Below are 15,361 nucleotides of genomic sequence, written 5' to 3' on the forward strand. Positions count from 1 at the left end.
CTCCTAGAGTAATGGAAATAAAAACAAAAATAAACAAAGGGGACCTAATGAAACTTAAAAGCTTTTGCACAGCAAAGGATACCATAAACAAGACGAAAAGACAACCCTCAGAATGGGAGAAAATATTTGCAAACGAATCAACAGACAAAGGATTAATCTCCAAAATATATAAACAGCTCATGCAGCTCGATATTAAAAAAACAAACAACCCAATCCAAAAATGGGCAGAAGAGCTAAATAGACATTTCTCCAAAGAAGACATTCAGATGTCCAAGAAGCACATGAAAAGCTGCTCAACATCACTAGAGAAATGCAAATCCAAACTACAATGAGGTATCAGCTCACACCAGTTAGAATGGGCATCATCAGAAAATCTACAAACAACAAATGTTGGAGAGGGTGTGGAGAAAAGGGAACCCTTCTGCACTGTTGGTGGGAATGTAAATTGATACAGCCACTATGGAGAACAGTATGGAGGTTCCTTAAAAAACTAAAAATAGAATTACCATATGACCCAGCAATCCCACTACTGGGCATATACCCAGAGAAAACCATAATTCAAAAAGACACATGCACCCCAATGTTCATTGCAGCACTATTTACAATAGCCAGGTCATGGAAGCAACCTAAATGCCCATCGACAGACGAATGGATAAAGAAGATGTGGTACATATACAGAATGGAATATTGCTCAGCCATAAAAATGAACAAAATTGGGTCATTTGTAGAGACGTGGATGGATCTAGAGACTGTCATAAAGAGTGCAGTCAGTCAGAAAGAGAAAAACAAATATCGTATATTAACGCATATATGTGGAACCTAGAAAAATGGTACAGATGAACCAGTTTGCAAGGCAGAAATAGAGACAGAGTTGTAGAGAACAAATGTACGGACACCAAGGGAGGAATGTGGTGGGGATACTGGTGGTTGTGGGATGAATTGGGAGATTGGTATGACATATATACACTAATATGTATAAAATAGATAACTAATAAGAACTTGTATAAAAAATAAATTAAATTAAGAAAAAATTTAACAAAACTAAGCCAAATGATTAAACATATCATTATAATAAATGATTTTGGTTACTGAATAAAAAAAAAGAATAAGGACAAGTAGTTAATGCATACAGTGTCAGGCACTGTTCTAAGCACTTTACATATACATTTCATTTAGTCCCTATAACCACTGGAGGTAGCTAATTTTATTATCCTCAATTTATAGATGAGGAAATTGAGTCTTAAGAGAAATTAAGTAACTTTCTTCTGATTAAACAGCGAGTAAATGTTAGGGCTGTTTGCTCAAACCCAGGCAGAGAGAGAAGTAAAATACTGCATGTGAGAGCCCTGGGACACTCCAACTTTTAGCATTCAGGGGGATATAAAAAAGAACCAGTGGAGGCTGAACAGGAGGATCCAGTGGGTAGGACACGAAGCTAGAGTGGTACTTCAGGAGCCCAGAGGACAAAACGGAGAAAATGCTCAGCGGTGTTAAACGCTGCTGGCAGGTCAAGGAAGATGAGAACTGAGCATTGACCTTTGCATTTAGGAAAGTTGCTCTTGAGAAAGGCTGTTTTGACTCAGTGGTGGAGTTTAATCTCAATCAGAGTGAGTGCAAGAGAGGTTAGAAGAGGCATTAGAGTTCAGCTCTTTGGAGTTCAGCACAGGTACTACTCCAGACTCAGTCACAGACAGGTATTCACATATAGATATGAATCAAAGTGACAGGTGAGATTAACACACTAACAAAATAGAGATTTGATTGGGAGCTTGGTGAGGAAAAGATGTGGGTCACTTTATAGCCCTTTTCAAGGAGAACAAATTTGATTTCCTTTCTCTTGGCTCAGTCTTGGACTTCCCTTCATTAGAAAAATTTCCAAGCTCCAAATTTGCCTACTACCTCTCTCCATAATAAAAATTCTCCTGGGTCATGTTTTATTTATCTATACACCTTCAGCCTAGCAAAGGACCAGCTAAGAAGGGTACAAGTAAAAGTGTGATAAATGACTAATATCCTATATTTTGAATATCCTACCCTGAAGTTATTGTAGACTACTTACTGTTCCCATATAAGCCCATGTTTGTCTCTGTGGACTGTACTCAGTCATTCAAATTGATTAAAAATTTTATATCTAATTTTTTTTTTTTTTTTTTTTTTTTTTTTTTTTGGGGTACGGGGGCCTCTCACTGCTGTGCCCTCTCCCATTGCGGAGCACAGGCTCCAGACGTGTAGGATCAGCGGCCATGGCTCACGCGCCCAGCCGCTCCGCGGCATGTGGGGTCCTCCCGGACCGGGGCACCAACCCCTGTCGACCAGGGCACGAACCCGTGTCCCCTGCATCGGCAGGCGGACTCTCAACCACTGCGCCACCAGGGAAGCCCAGAGACATAATATTTTTAGCTAGGTTTATGAAAGGTTAAGAAGTATTATAAAATATCAACATAATAATAACTAAACCCAATTAAATTAGAAAAGTTCATGGTTTGTTGGTTTGCTTTCTGGGTTTTTTTGCATTGATAAAAATTTTAGATATTTGTTTAATAATTAATGTACTTACTAATTTGTTGTTTCATAACTTCTCATATCTGAATCAGTGAGTATTCTTCTTTTAATTTACATTATTTCTGATCATCTGCTTCATACAATTATAAGGTGATTAGGCTATTAATTCAGTTACGAAAACTCAGATTTCATTAGTACACAGAGGTGATAAGACCAAAGGGATATAATAGCCTTAGTTAAGAATTTCACTTATAATGGTTAATGAATCTTGAAAACTGAGATTTCAGACCTGTTGAAAATATCTGAAATGCAATATTAATATATTTCCCCCAAGCCTTTAATGAAATAAACAGCATAACATTTTATTACATCAACATGTAATAGAAGCTGTTGTCAGATGATGGACTGAACAGGTGCTAAGATGAGGAAGGAGGAAGGGTATTTACTATGGTTACTCTGCACGTTCACTTGATTTTACAGTATGGCTTTCATTATTCATCCAAAGTACCTAGTTATAAATTTGCCAGGGTGATTCAGTGGGTAAAGTGCCTTCTGACAGGGGGGTTTAAACCACAGATTGCCCATTTCATTCTATTTTGGGATGAATACTATATTTTCTTAACTCCCTATGCTATCCATGTTAGATTACATAAGCACAGGCTTCCAGAATCTTAAAACTAGAAAAAAGAAAAAGTAGTTAACTTGTTAATTTACACATGAGAAAATTTAGGCCCAGGAAACTTGTCACGCACCCAAATCACAGAACTAGTTAATTTCAAAGCTAAAACTCAAATCCAATCACCTTGCCTCCAGTTTCTATACCTTCCTTTCTTCCAGCTATCCTTCATTTTTTGCACACGAGACCAGTAATTTGAGTGATTTTGGGATTCCGGGAATGGCTCTATTTACCAGAGAATAAATTTTTTATTTGCCTTAGGTTCTACCCTTTTTTAAGATGAAAATACCTTTAGAAAGTAAAAATAATAATTAACATTTGTATAGCATTTCACAAAGGAATTTCCACATATTTTGAGGTCAGTAGCTGCTCACAGAGAGTTGTCAGCATTTTATTAGGATGGGGTTCTGTGACAGAGGAGCCCAAGCAGCTGGGGAAGCAAGACTAGGTAGATGGAGCAGCGTTCATTTGGGTGCGGTCTTTTGCAAAACTGCTTGAGGCCAAGCAATTGGAAGGGATGGGTAGAGACTACTTTCTAAGGAGGCCGTTTTCTTTGAACAGCTATATCAGTGGTTCTCAAATGGAAGTGAGTTTGTCCCCCAGAAGATCTTTGACAACGTTTAGAGGCATTTTTGATGGTCACAAATGGGGGTAGTGGTGCTGTTGGCAACTAGTGGGTAAGAGAGCCCGGGTGCTGCTACACATCCTAAATTGTACAGGACAGCCTCCAAAGAAAGAATTATTTGGTCCAAATGCCAATAGCGCTGAGGTTGAGAAACCCCGAGCTAAAGGGAAAAAGAATTCATTGAGGAACCAAAGGAAATTTCTTGAATTATTACTTATTTTATGCATTTAAGAACTTAGAAAATGAACTGGGTCTCTCTTCACACACACACAAACCTTTTTTTTTTTTTTTTTCTTTCCTTTTTGGATATGGCTGTTTCCAGGGAATCCTGAAGACTGTTTATCTGGATTTCCTTGCGTTGTATGTGGGTTGAGCCAGGGACTTGAGTTTTGTGAAACAGCTGTGGCCCTTGGCACGTTCCTGTCTGGTTTTCAGAACTCGGTCCTACGTATTAGCTTTGTGGCGTCTTCCGTGGTAGCAGAGAATTCTTTTGTGGGACACTACACACATCCAGGTGTTCAGATATGTCGTGGTTCTTTTTTACACAAATGTTATATTGTGTGATGTGTTTCACAGGACACGAGGAGTCGCCTCAAGAGGAATCAGATTTTCTTCAGGAGCTGACCGACATTCAGGGAGAGAAGAAAGGTCTGTAAGAGCGTTAACCCGCCCATTGCGTCTTAAGGAAACCTCACGTCCTCTCATAACCTGGCCCAAGGGCTCACGCCGAAAGCTATTCCCCAGCGATTGAGCGCGAAGAACTTCGCTTTTTCCACTTGAGGCGCGCGAGTGCGTGCGCGATCCGGATCCCGGAGCTGCGGAGCGGACCAATGAGCGGGCCCTTTCTCCGCGCCGGCTCGGGATTGGGCGAACCGCGCCAGCCTCTCTGCCTAACAGCGCCGGGAGCGCGTGCGCGGTCTCGCGCGGTCTCGAGGTGGAGTCGCTGGGGGCGGCGGCGGCGACGGCGGCGACTGGCGGTGGGGCGGGGGCGGGGACTAAGGATTGTGAGGTGGGGAATCGCGAGTTTCTGGATTCTTTATCCGGTATTTTAAGTGCCGCGGGGGAACTGTCGTTTCTGCAGTGTTTGAGAGAGGCCGGGACGGGAGAAGCGGCGGCCGCCGTGGTGCGGAGGTAAGAGGCGGACCGGCAGCGGCTCGGTGTGGAGGTCTTAATCAACAGGTCCCAGCGAGCGGCCGGGGGAGGGGCGGCCGGGCTCACCCCCTCCCCCACGCGCCGGGCCCGGGCGGGACCCCGGGCTGCTGTAGGCAGCCGGCGCCGGGCCGGCAGCGGAGGGCGTGAGCCCAACCTTTGTCCCTCAGAGGAACGCTGTCTGGCGGTGCCCGGTCCCTCTGGCTTGGCGAACGACTCACCTCGGCGGGGGCTCCTGCCCGGCCGGCCCGAGGTGCAGGGAGGCGCCTTCTCTCTGCGCCCGCGCTCCCGAGTTCGCGACTCTCCTGACTCCCTCCAGGCAGGGTCCGGGAGATCGGCGGGGCGAAGAACACTTTCCTTTAGAAGACGGAATGTAGTCGGCGTTTCTCTGCCCGACTCAGCTGCTGGTATTCGGCTGCTCGCTGCATTCTTTAAACAAATAAACAACTTCCTTCTTCGTAACCATTTTCAAGAAGAGCCTTCTCTTCTTCATGGTTTCTGATAATTTATTCTAAGTTTGCAAGGTGAACTTTGAAGCCTGTAAATTGTTGTAAGCTGCTTTTAATGAGAGGCTTTAAACAATCTTTGGTGCAAATTATGTAACTTCCTTATGATAATAACTCGCCTCTGTTTAGTTGACATACGGTAAGGTGTTCGGAATTTAGGTTTCGGTCGAAAGGTTTTTCTTGGCATTTGGCGCTGAAATTAAAATCTGATAGCCAGAAGGTTTCTAGTAGTACATTGTGTGTGTTTTGTCTCCATACTCGTTTAGGATTGTGAGAATTTAGATTTGGAAAGCCTGTAGCACAATAATTTTGAAATTTTGATTTTAATAAGGTGAAAGGAGTTAATGTTTCTGGTTTTTTTTAAAGTGTATATGTTAATGATAGTATTCTAATTATGCCTTTGGATTATACCGGAAGTTAATAACGTAATAAATTTGCAATAGGAACAAATGGCATGTTGGTTATTTGTGTCTTTGAAGTATTAGTACTGGGATAATGAAATTGTTAAATAAGCTTTTTGGATTATGAACTACTGATTTTTTACTAGATTCCTGTGGACTTGGCATATTACAAGGTTTTTTTTTTTTTTTTTATGCCTGCGTTGGGTCTTCGTTGCTGAGAACAGGCTTTCTCTAGTTGCGGCGAACGGGGGCCATTTGCAATAGGAACAAATGGCATGTTGGTTATTTGTGTCTTTGAAGTATTAGTACTGGGATAATGAAATTGTTAAATAAGCTTTTTGGATTATGAACTACTGATTTTTTACTAGATTCCTGTGGACTTGCATATTACAAGGTTTTTTTTTTTTTTTTTTATGCCTGCGTTGGGTCTTCGTTGCTGAGAACAGGCTTTCTCTAGTTGCAGGGAGCGGGGGCTACTCTTTGTTGCGGTGTGCGGGCTTCTCATTGCGGTGGCTTCTCATGTTGCGGAACATGGTCTCTAGGCGTGCAGGCTTCAGTAGTTGTGGATTGCGGGCTCAGTAGTTGTGGCACGCGGGCTCTAGAGCGCAGGCTCAGTAGTTGTGGCGCGCGGGCTTAGTTATTTAGTTTCTCTGCGCATGTGGGATCTTCCCGGATCAGGGCTGGAACCCATGTCCCCTGCATTGGCAGGCGGATTCTTAACCGCTGTGCCACTAGGGAAGTCCCTATAAGTTTTAAAAGGCTTTTTATACTATTGTAGCAGGTGAAAGCTATTAAATTATAATGTAGGAACTCTGTAGGTGAAACAGGCAAAAAATACGGAAAGCAATTTGTCATTTTATCTTTGTTAAAACAAAATCAAGTAAATCTTACCATGTACTTCAATGACTTTTGGCCAGACTGATCTGAACTTGACAAGATGGACTCAATTAATATTAACTTGTTTAGAATGTTAAAATCCGAAAGGATATGAGGGTTACCCAAGTCAGTAGGGTGAGTTTAGTAGTTTGTATGGTCTTTCTAAACTATTATTATATGATTGAAAAGCTCATCACAGACATGCCAAGAAATTTGGTGCATTTTTTTTGTATCAGTGTTCTTGTTGAGTTGGAAATGATCTTAGTCTTTGTATAGTCTAACCTCTTCATTTTCCAGGAAAAGGAAAGTGAGGTTTATAGACAGACTAGCTGGTGGCAGAGTTGGAACTAAGTGCTAACATGCTTGCCTTCAGATTCCAAGTACAGTGTTCTTTTTACTATATAGTATTGTTACATAAGCAAACCAATAAGTTAACCTTCTTTGATTTTTTTTTTCCATCATGCATTTTCTTTCCTTTTTTTTTTTTTTTGCGGCACGCGGGCCCCTCACTGTTGTGGCCTCTCCCGTTGCGGAGCACAGGCTCCGGACGCGCAGGCTCAGCGGCCATGGCGCACGGACCCAGCCGCTCCGTAGCACGTGGGATCTTCCCGGACCAGGGCACGAACCCGTGTCCCCTGAATCGGCAGGCGGATTCTCAACCACTGCGCCACCAGGGAAGCCCTAAAGTTGTAACAATTTACATACCTGCCAACAGTATATGAGTCATCCTTGTCCAAACTTGGAATTGTCAGATTGGCATTGTCAGATTTTTAAATTTGTGCCAATCTGATGGGTGACAAATGATATAATTATTTTCCTTCTTTCACAGAGGTTTTAACTTTTATTTTTAATTTACGTGAAGTGAAATTAACTCTTTTTGTTGTACAGTTGTCTTGACAAATGCATAGAGCTGTGCAACTACCAAAATCAAGATACACAACAGTTCCAGCACCTGAAATTCCCTTGAGCTGCTCTTTTGTAGTCAGCTCTTCCCCCACCCTTAACCCCTGGCATCTGATGTTGTCTTCACCTGTAGTTTGTCTTTTCTAGAATATCAGGTAATGGAATCATACAGTGTTTAGCCTTTTGAGTCTGGCTTCTTTCATTTAACGTAATACATCTGAGTGTGCGTCCATGTTGTTGAGTGTATCAGCAGTTCCTTCTGTTGTATTGCTGAATGTAGTATTCCATTGTATGGATGTATCACAATTCATTTATCCATCCACCAGTTGAAAGACATTTGAGTTTTTTGTTTGTTTGTTTGGACTATGAATAAAGCTGCTATAAATCTTTGCCAACAGGTTTTTACGTGAACATAAGTCTTAATTTCTCTTGGATAAGCACTTCCAAGTGAAATTTCTGGGAAGTGTATGTTTATTAAAAAAAACAAAAACAAAACAAAACTGTGGTGGGCCGAATAATGGCCCACAAAGATGTTCTGATCCCTAGAACCTGTGAATAAATTAGGTTACATGGCAAAGGTGAATGAAAGTTGCAGATGGAATTAATCAACTGACTTTAAAATAGGGAGTTTATCTTGGGATTATACAGGTGCTGTGCTGGTGTATCCTGAAGGTCCTTAAAGGGGAAAGAGAAGATAGAGTCAGAAAGAAAGATGTAACAATGAAAGCAGGGACAGAGAAATGCAGAGTTCTTGGTTTTGAGTTTGGAGAATTTGGGGCACAAGCTAAGGAATGTGGTGGTCTCTAAAAGCAGGAAAAGGCCAGGAAATGGATTAACCTTTAGAACTCCCAGAAAAGACTGTAACTCTGCCAGCAACTTGATTTTAGCCCAGAGACCTGTGTCAGATATTTAACCTACAGAACCTGAGAATAATAAATTTACGTTGTTTTAAGCCACTAAATTTGTGGTAATTTGTTAAAGCAGCATAGGAAACTATACACTGTAAAACTGGTTTTCCAAAGGCTGAATTGTAGTCCCACTGGCAATGTATGAGTGTTCCAGTTACTTTACACCCTCATCAACACCTGGTATGATCAACCTTTTTAATTTTAGTCACTCTAATAGGTATATAGCAGTATTTCATTGGGGTTTTTATTTGCCTTTTTCTCATGAATAATGATGATGATCATCTCTTCTGTGCTTATTTGCCATCTGTATATCCTCTTTGGTTAAGTGTCCAAATTCCAAATCTTTTCCCATTTTTAAATTGAATTTTCGTCTTTTTTTTTTTGGCTGCGTTGGGTCTTCGTTGCTGTGCGCAGGCTTTCTCTAGTTGCGGCGAGCAGGGGCTACTCTTGGTTGTGGTGTGTGGGCTTCTCATTGCGGTGGCTTCTCTTGTTGAGGCGCACGGGCTCCAGGCATGCGGGCTCAGTATTTGTGGCTCGTGGACTCTAGAGCGTAGGCTCAGTAGTTGTGGCCCACAAGCTTAGTTGCTCCGCGGCGTGTGGGATCTTCCTGGACCAGGGCTCAAACCCGTGTCCCCTGCATTGGCAGGCGGATTCTTAACCACTGAGCCACCAGGGAAGTCCTGAGTTAATTTTTGTGTAAAGAAAGGTTTAGGTTGAGTTTCAGTTATTCAGTTGTTCCATGACCATATGTTGAAAAGACTATTCTCCATTGAATTGCCTTTGTCTCTTGGTCAAAAACCATTTGACTACATTTGTGTGGGGCTATTTCTAGACTCCTGTGCTCCATTGATCTATTTTTTTTGCCAATATCATAGTGTCTTGATTAATATAGCTTTAAAATTGAGGCTTGAAATCAGGTAATGTGAGTTCTCCAACTTGTTTTTCCTTCAAAACTGTTTTAGCTGTTTTAGTTCTTTTGCTTAAATTTTAGAATCAGCTTGTTGATATATCAAAAAAATTCTGCTAGGATTTTGATTGAGACTGTATTAAATCTATAGATTAACTTGATAATTGACATCTTAATAAGATAGAGTTTTCCAATCTATGAACATGGTATTTCTCTCCATTTGTTTAAGTCTTTGATTTCTTTCATGAATGTTTTGTAGTTTCAACATGTAGATCCTGCAAATATTAGATGTATACCTAAACATTTCAGTTTTTTACTCCTATTGTAAATGATCATTTTTAAAAACTTGGGTTTCCAATTGATCATCACTAGTATGTAGAAATACAATTGATTTTTGTATGTTGACTTTGTATCCTGTGTTTTTACTAAATTCATTTATAATTTTTAGGAGCTTTTTCCTGTAGATTTCTTGGGATTTGTCTAAGGAGATAGTCATGTCATCTATGAATAGAGAAATGTTTCTTTCTTTCTAATATGTATGTCTTTTCTTTTTCTTGACTTTTTGCCGTCTAGGAGTTCCAGTGAGATATTGAAAGGGAACATCCTTGCCTTGTTCACAATCTTAAAGCATTCAGTCTTTCACCTTTAAAATATAATGTTAGATGTATGTCATTTTGTAGATTCTCTGAATCAGATTAAGGAAGTTTCCTTCTGTTCTGAGGTTGCTGAGGGTTTGGGTTTTTTTTTTTTTAAATCATGAATGGATGTTGAATTTTTTTTTTTTTTTTTTCGGTACGCGGGCCTCTCACTGTTGTGGCCTCTCCTGTTTCGGAGCGCAGGCTCGGGATGCGCAGGCTCAACCACTGTGCCACCAGGGAAGCCCCTGGATGTTGAATTTTGTCAGATGCTTTTCTGCATTTATTGAGGTGACCATTTGAATTTTTTTTCTTTAATCTGTTAATATGGTGAATTACACTGATTAATTTTTAATGTTGATGCAGCCTTGCATGTTTCTGGGAATAACTCCAGCGTTCTTGCAAACTAAATCATTTTGGATTATTTTTCTTTGACATTAACATTTTTCTTAAAAATAAACAAGGAAACTGAACATAAGATTTTGTGAACCAAAGTGTTTATAAAGTCAGATGAATCAAGGTATTCATTAACAGATGTGTAAATTTTACATGTTGGTAGGACTTAAGTTTTCTTGATCTGTCTATACCAGAGTTTACAGACTGTACCACTGGAGGACACTTCTTTAAAATTACTAAATGGAGAAAGAAAATATTATTTGTGACACTGTAATCAAGCATTCCTCATGCTGGCTTAATTTAGGCAAGTTGTTTAAATGTATTTGGATAGTAAGTATATTTGGAATGAAGATAAAATGATTTAATTAGGAGATTTTTTTACTTGGAATGAAAACAACCACAGGAAGAAAACAGGCTCCTTCCTCAACACCGGAAGATCAATTATAGACCCTTGAGTGATCACATAAATGTTTGGCTTGGTCCAAGTATAATGAATTAAGTGAATCTATTAAAAAGTGTGAAGTGAAATATAAAATAAAGTACTTATAAGAAAAACCCAGGCTCTGTTTTGCTGTACTGAAGATATTCTTTCATGAAAAATGTGGGTACATAGGAAAAAGATGCATGCTTATTAAATATACTTTAATATGTTGAATTGTGAAGTTTTTCCTCCATCAGTTCAGACTACAGAAGACAGTTTAATTATTAAGAATAAGGGGGCTTCCCTGGTGGCGCAGTGGTTGAGAGTCCGCCTGCCGATGCAGGGGACGCGGGTTCGTGCCCCGGTCTGGGAAGATCCCACATGCCGCAGAGCGGCTAGGCCCGTGAGCCATGGCCACTGAGCCTGCGCGTCCGGAGCCTGTGCTCCGCAACGGGAGAGGCCACAACAGTGAGAGGCCCGCGTACCGCAAAAAAAAAAAAAAGAATACGGTTTCATGGGGAGTTCCCTGGTTGTCCAGTGGTTGGGACTCTGTGCTTCCACTGCAGGGGGCACGGGTTCAATCCCTGGTCGGGGAACTGAGATCCCTTATGCTGTGCAGCACAGCTTAAAAAAAAAAAAAAAAGAATAAGATTTCAGTAACTTCATAATCAAGCTGTTTAATTTTATCATTTTTATAAATTTGGGCTTATCATATGATTTAACCACTATAAAAATTCTAGCAATTTCTCTCATATAATTTTAAAGTTCCTTCTTAAGTTATTAGTTGTCTCAAAGACCCTAAACATCGAAGTTCTGAGGCCTCTGAGGTTCTTGGCAGTATTCATCCTTTAAGGCAGGGGTTGACAAATTTCTTTAAAGGGCAAGATAGTGAATATTTTAAGTTTTGCAGATCATATAATTTCTGTTTCAGGTCCTCGACTCTGCTGTTACAGTGCAAAGATGGCCAAACGAATGTGACTGTGTTCCAGTAAAACTTTGTTTATTAAAAACAGGGTATGCCTGATTTGGCCTGTGGGCTTAGTTTGCCTACTTTGGTTTTGGGCAGAAAGTTAGGAGAAATGAAAATAATTATAGTAATGTAGCAGAAAGACCCTTAGGGTCAGCTGAGTTGGGAGGTTATTCCATGCTCTAATTCCCAGCCAAGCCCTCACTTTACTTATCTTTAACATGTGGCCACCTCTGAAGATGATTTAAAAGGTTAAAAATAGGGTATGGAAGGCACTGAGCAAAATATTCTGACACATAGTAGATACTCCGTAAATATTTGCTCCCACCACCCCACAATTTTATATTATTTTACAGTGTGTAGTATATCTAATTAGTTATTCCAAATATTAGAAATTATAGTTGTGTTTATATTTATAGCTAAATTGTCTTTTGAATTATGCTTTTTGGCCATATAAGTTATAACTGTTTGGTTTCACAATAGTATCAGAAACTTCACCTGAAAAAAATTGAGAATTTGTGTTGAAATATAATTTCATGTTTTGAAAATTTTACATTGTCACAAAAAATGTTTGATAATGTCACTTAAAATGCATTACTTTGATTTGACCTAAGAAGTAGGTTTTCTGTATTTTGTGTGCTTCAGAAGTGCCTTTAAGACTGCATTCATTTAAGTTAATTGACTGCCTCCTGTGAGTGAACTGAACTAGGTGCTCTGCTAGGATTTGGTTGTGCTTAAAAAGTACCCATATTTAGATACTCATTTTTGCGTAATGTTTGGGACATAAGGGAAGCGTCAGAAAGTTGTTTTTCTTTCTTTCTGAATTTCTGTCAAGATAAAGCTGGATTCGAGATTTTTAACTCCCCTCCAAAAAAAAATTCTGTGCTCCTTCACAGATCAGAGGCAGAGATGCCACGTAGGTGGATGTTGAAATAATTTTGCACCAGTGGTTGGTGGCAGGACTAGGGTTGGATCTCACATACCAGATTCATAATCTTTTTAGTACTCTTTTCATTGCACCATTGCCTGGTTTGTTAGCTCTGTTATCACCTGCATCTGGACTCCCAGAAATCTAGTTTTCTTGTCCCACGTTCTCCATTTTCCCCCTAAAGCTTAAACAAAAGCTGTTGCAAAGTCTTATCAAATTTTACTAAGAAAACTTTATATTATTATTTAAATACAGTTACAGCTTAGAATATAATTGTATTATACTTAACATGAAAGAAAAGTATGCTGTTTTTAAGCAGATTTAAAAAATTCTGCTTTACATTGGTTATATTATCTGTATGATATTTATGTATAAGGAGTTGGTTTTCCTTTGTTCTACAAATAATCATCATTCACTTTTGCACACGTTTGTCTGCCTTAGATTTCCTAACTAGTTTATTCAGAAAATTATAGGTAAATACTGAATACTTACAATGTGAAGACTTTGGGCAGGATATAGAGAAGTATTAGATAAAGCCACTGCCCTCAAAGGTCTGGCTTTGAAATAAGTATGGACAGTCCCTTAGAGATTAGGTTGGATTAAGAGAATTTAATAGTTGTTTGAAATGGGCACAGTCACAGAATTGCTCAAATAATATGCAAATAAATTTTAGGATTGTACTTATAATGTTACAGAATTATAAGTTTATTTTTAAAAAAATAATATATCACAGTTTATTTAACTGTATTACTGTTGGTGAGTTGTTTCTAGCTTTTGGTTATTATGAGTAATGTTACCATGAATGTCCTTGCACGTTTAGTCTATCAAGGTTAATATGTACATGTGTTTCTCTAAGGCTGCGCTCTCTAGTATGGTAGCCATTAGCCACATATGACTATTTATTTATTTATCTTTGAACTTCATTTATTTTTTTATACAGCAGGTTCTTATTAGTTATCTATTTTCTACATATTAGTGTATATATGTCAATCCCAATCATGACTATTTAAATTTAAATTAACTAAAATTAAAAATTCAGCTCTTCAGTTACACTAGCCACATTTCAAGTGCTTCATAACCATATATGGCCAGTGGCTATGTTATTATTGCACATTGCAGATATAGAATATTTCCATTATTGCAGAAAGTTCTGTTGGACATCACTGTTCAAAGTATATAATTAGGAATGAAATTGCTGGATTATAGGGGAATGGTCAACTTACTAGATAATGCCATACTCTTTTAGCATAAACTATTGAGTTTCTTCAAATTGCCTCACATTGAAAACTGTAAATTCTACTTTATAAATACTGGACATGTAAACTTAACTGTCTATTAATCTTTTGTGAATCTTATGGTCGTTTGGCCCTGTCCCCCAAAACACACACACTGTTGTGCATATCAGGGAATTCATGGAAATTAGATCATGAACCCCAGAGTTAAACCTCTGACCCAAGTGATTTGTCTGAGAACTATACAAATAAGCTGCAGGTGGTTTTCAAAGTAATGATTCACTTAAGAGTAATCAGGAGATACCTAAGAGTTTATGAAAGGAAATTTGATGGTTCTTTGTAGGCCTCTTAAAGGGATAGTGTTCCTTTTATGTCTTATCCTTTTATACTTTACACCTTACCCTTTTATACTTAAATTTTATAGTGAGAGTAGTAGTGCATTTGGCTAAATGACAGTACTTTTTGCTTTCCCCTAACTCCTACCCTGAACTGTATCCCTTGCCCCATATCTTAATGTGTCATGCAGTATACTATATCCTGTGTATATAGTTGTTTTTTAAATAAATTTATTTTATTTATTTATTTTTGGCTGCATTGGGTCTTCATTGCTGCACGCGGGCTTTCTCTAGTTGCGGCGAGTAGGAGCTACTCTTCTTTGAGGTGTGTGGGCTTCTCATGGCGGTGGCTTCTCTTGTTGTGGAGCAAGGGCTCTAGGCACGCCGGCTTCAGTAGTTGTGGTGCACGGGCTTAGTTGCTCCGCGGCATGTGGGATCTTCCTGGACCAGGGCTCAAATCCATGTCCCCTGCATTGGCAGGTGGATTCTTAACGACTGTACCACCAGGGAAGCCCTGTATATAGTTTTAAACATTAACAACTTTGTGACTGAACAGAGGCTCAGAGAGATTATTTTATCCAGAGTCCTATTGTAACTGATAGCAGGTATTTGAATTCAGTTGACTCCAAAGCCCTTGGATTTTTCTACTCTTTGTGTTTTAGCCTGCCTTAAGACTTACCTTGTTTAACACTGTCTTTTTAGTAAGATTAAAATCTTTAAACCATCTTTAATTTAGTGTTTAAATTGTACTTGAATTAAAGTGAAGAACTTTGAACCTGTAAATTGTAAGCTCCTTAAGGGTAGGGACTATGTCCTTTTATTTTAGTATCTCACTGCTTAATATGGCACAAGGTAGGTGCATGTTATCAATTTGCACTTTTTAACCATTTACTTGTTAAACCTTAGCCTTGCCTTACTTGTGAGTTTCATCCCAGAGACTGTTCTTTTTTTTTTTTTTTTTTTTTTTTTTTTTTTTTTTTTGCGGTACGCGGGC

At 39.3% G+C, this 15,361-nt stretch overlaps 1 protein-coding gene across 3 annotated transcripts in view; it reads left to right on the forward strand.

The window, feature by feature from the left end:
• Positions 1-4,131: 4,131 nt before the first annotated feature.
• PALS1 (protein associated with LIN7 1, MAGUK p55 family member) overlaps positions 4,132-15,361 on the forward strand; it is a 103,588-nt gene continuing 92,358 nt past the window's right edge. For 2 of the 3 annotated variants that reach the window (XM_007115443.4, XM_007115444.4), the window contains exon 1: positions 4,781-4,934. The gene's annotated coding sequence lies outside the window, so the exon portion shown is untranslated. Of the gene's footprint in view, positions 4,452-4,780; positions 4,935-10,026; positions 10,380-15,361 lie in introns of those variants that run through there. The other variant, XM_055088543.1, reaches the window with a different exon arrangement.

The sequence above is a fragment of the Physeter macrocephalus genome, chromosome 11, assembly GCF_002837175.3.
Source record: "Physeter macrocephalus isolate SW-GA chromosome 11, ASM283717v5, whole genome shotgun sequence".
Classification (NCBI taxonomy): domain Eukaryota; kingdom Metazoa; phylum Chordata; class Mammalia; order Artiodactyla; family Physeteridae; genus Physeter; species Physeter macrocephalus.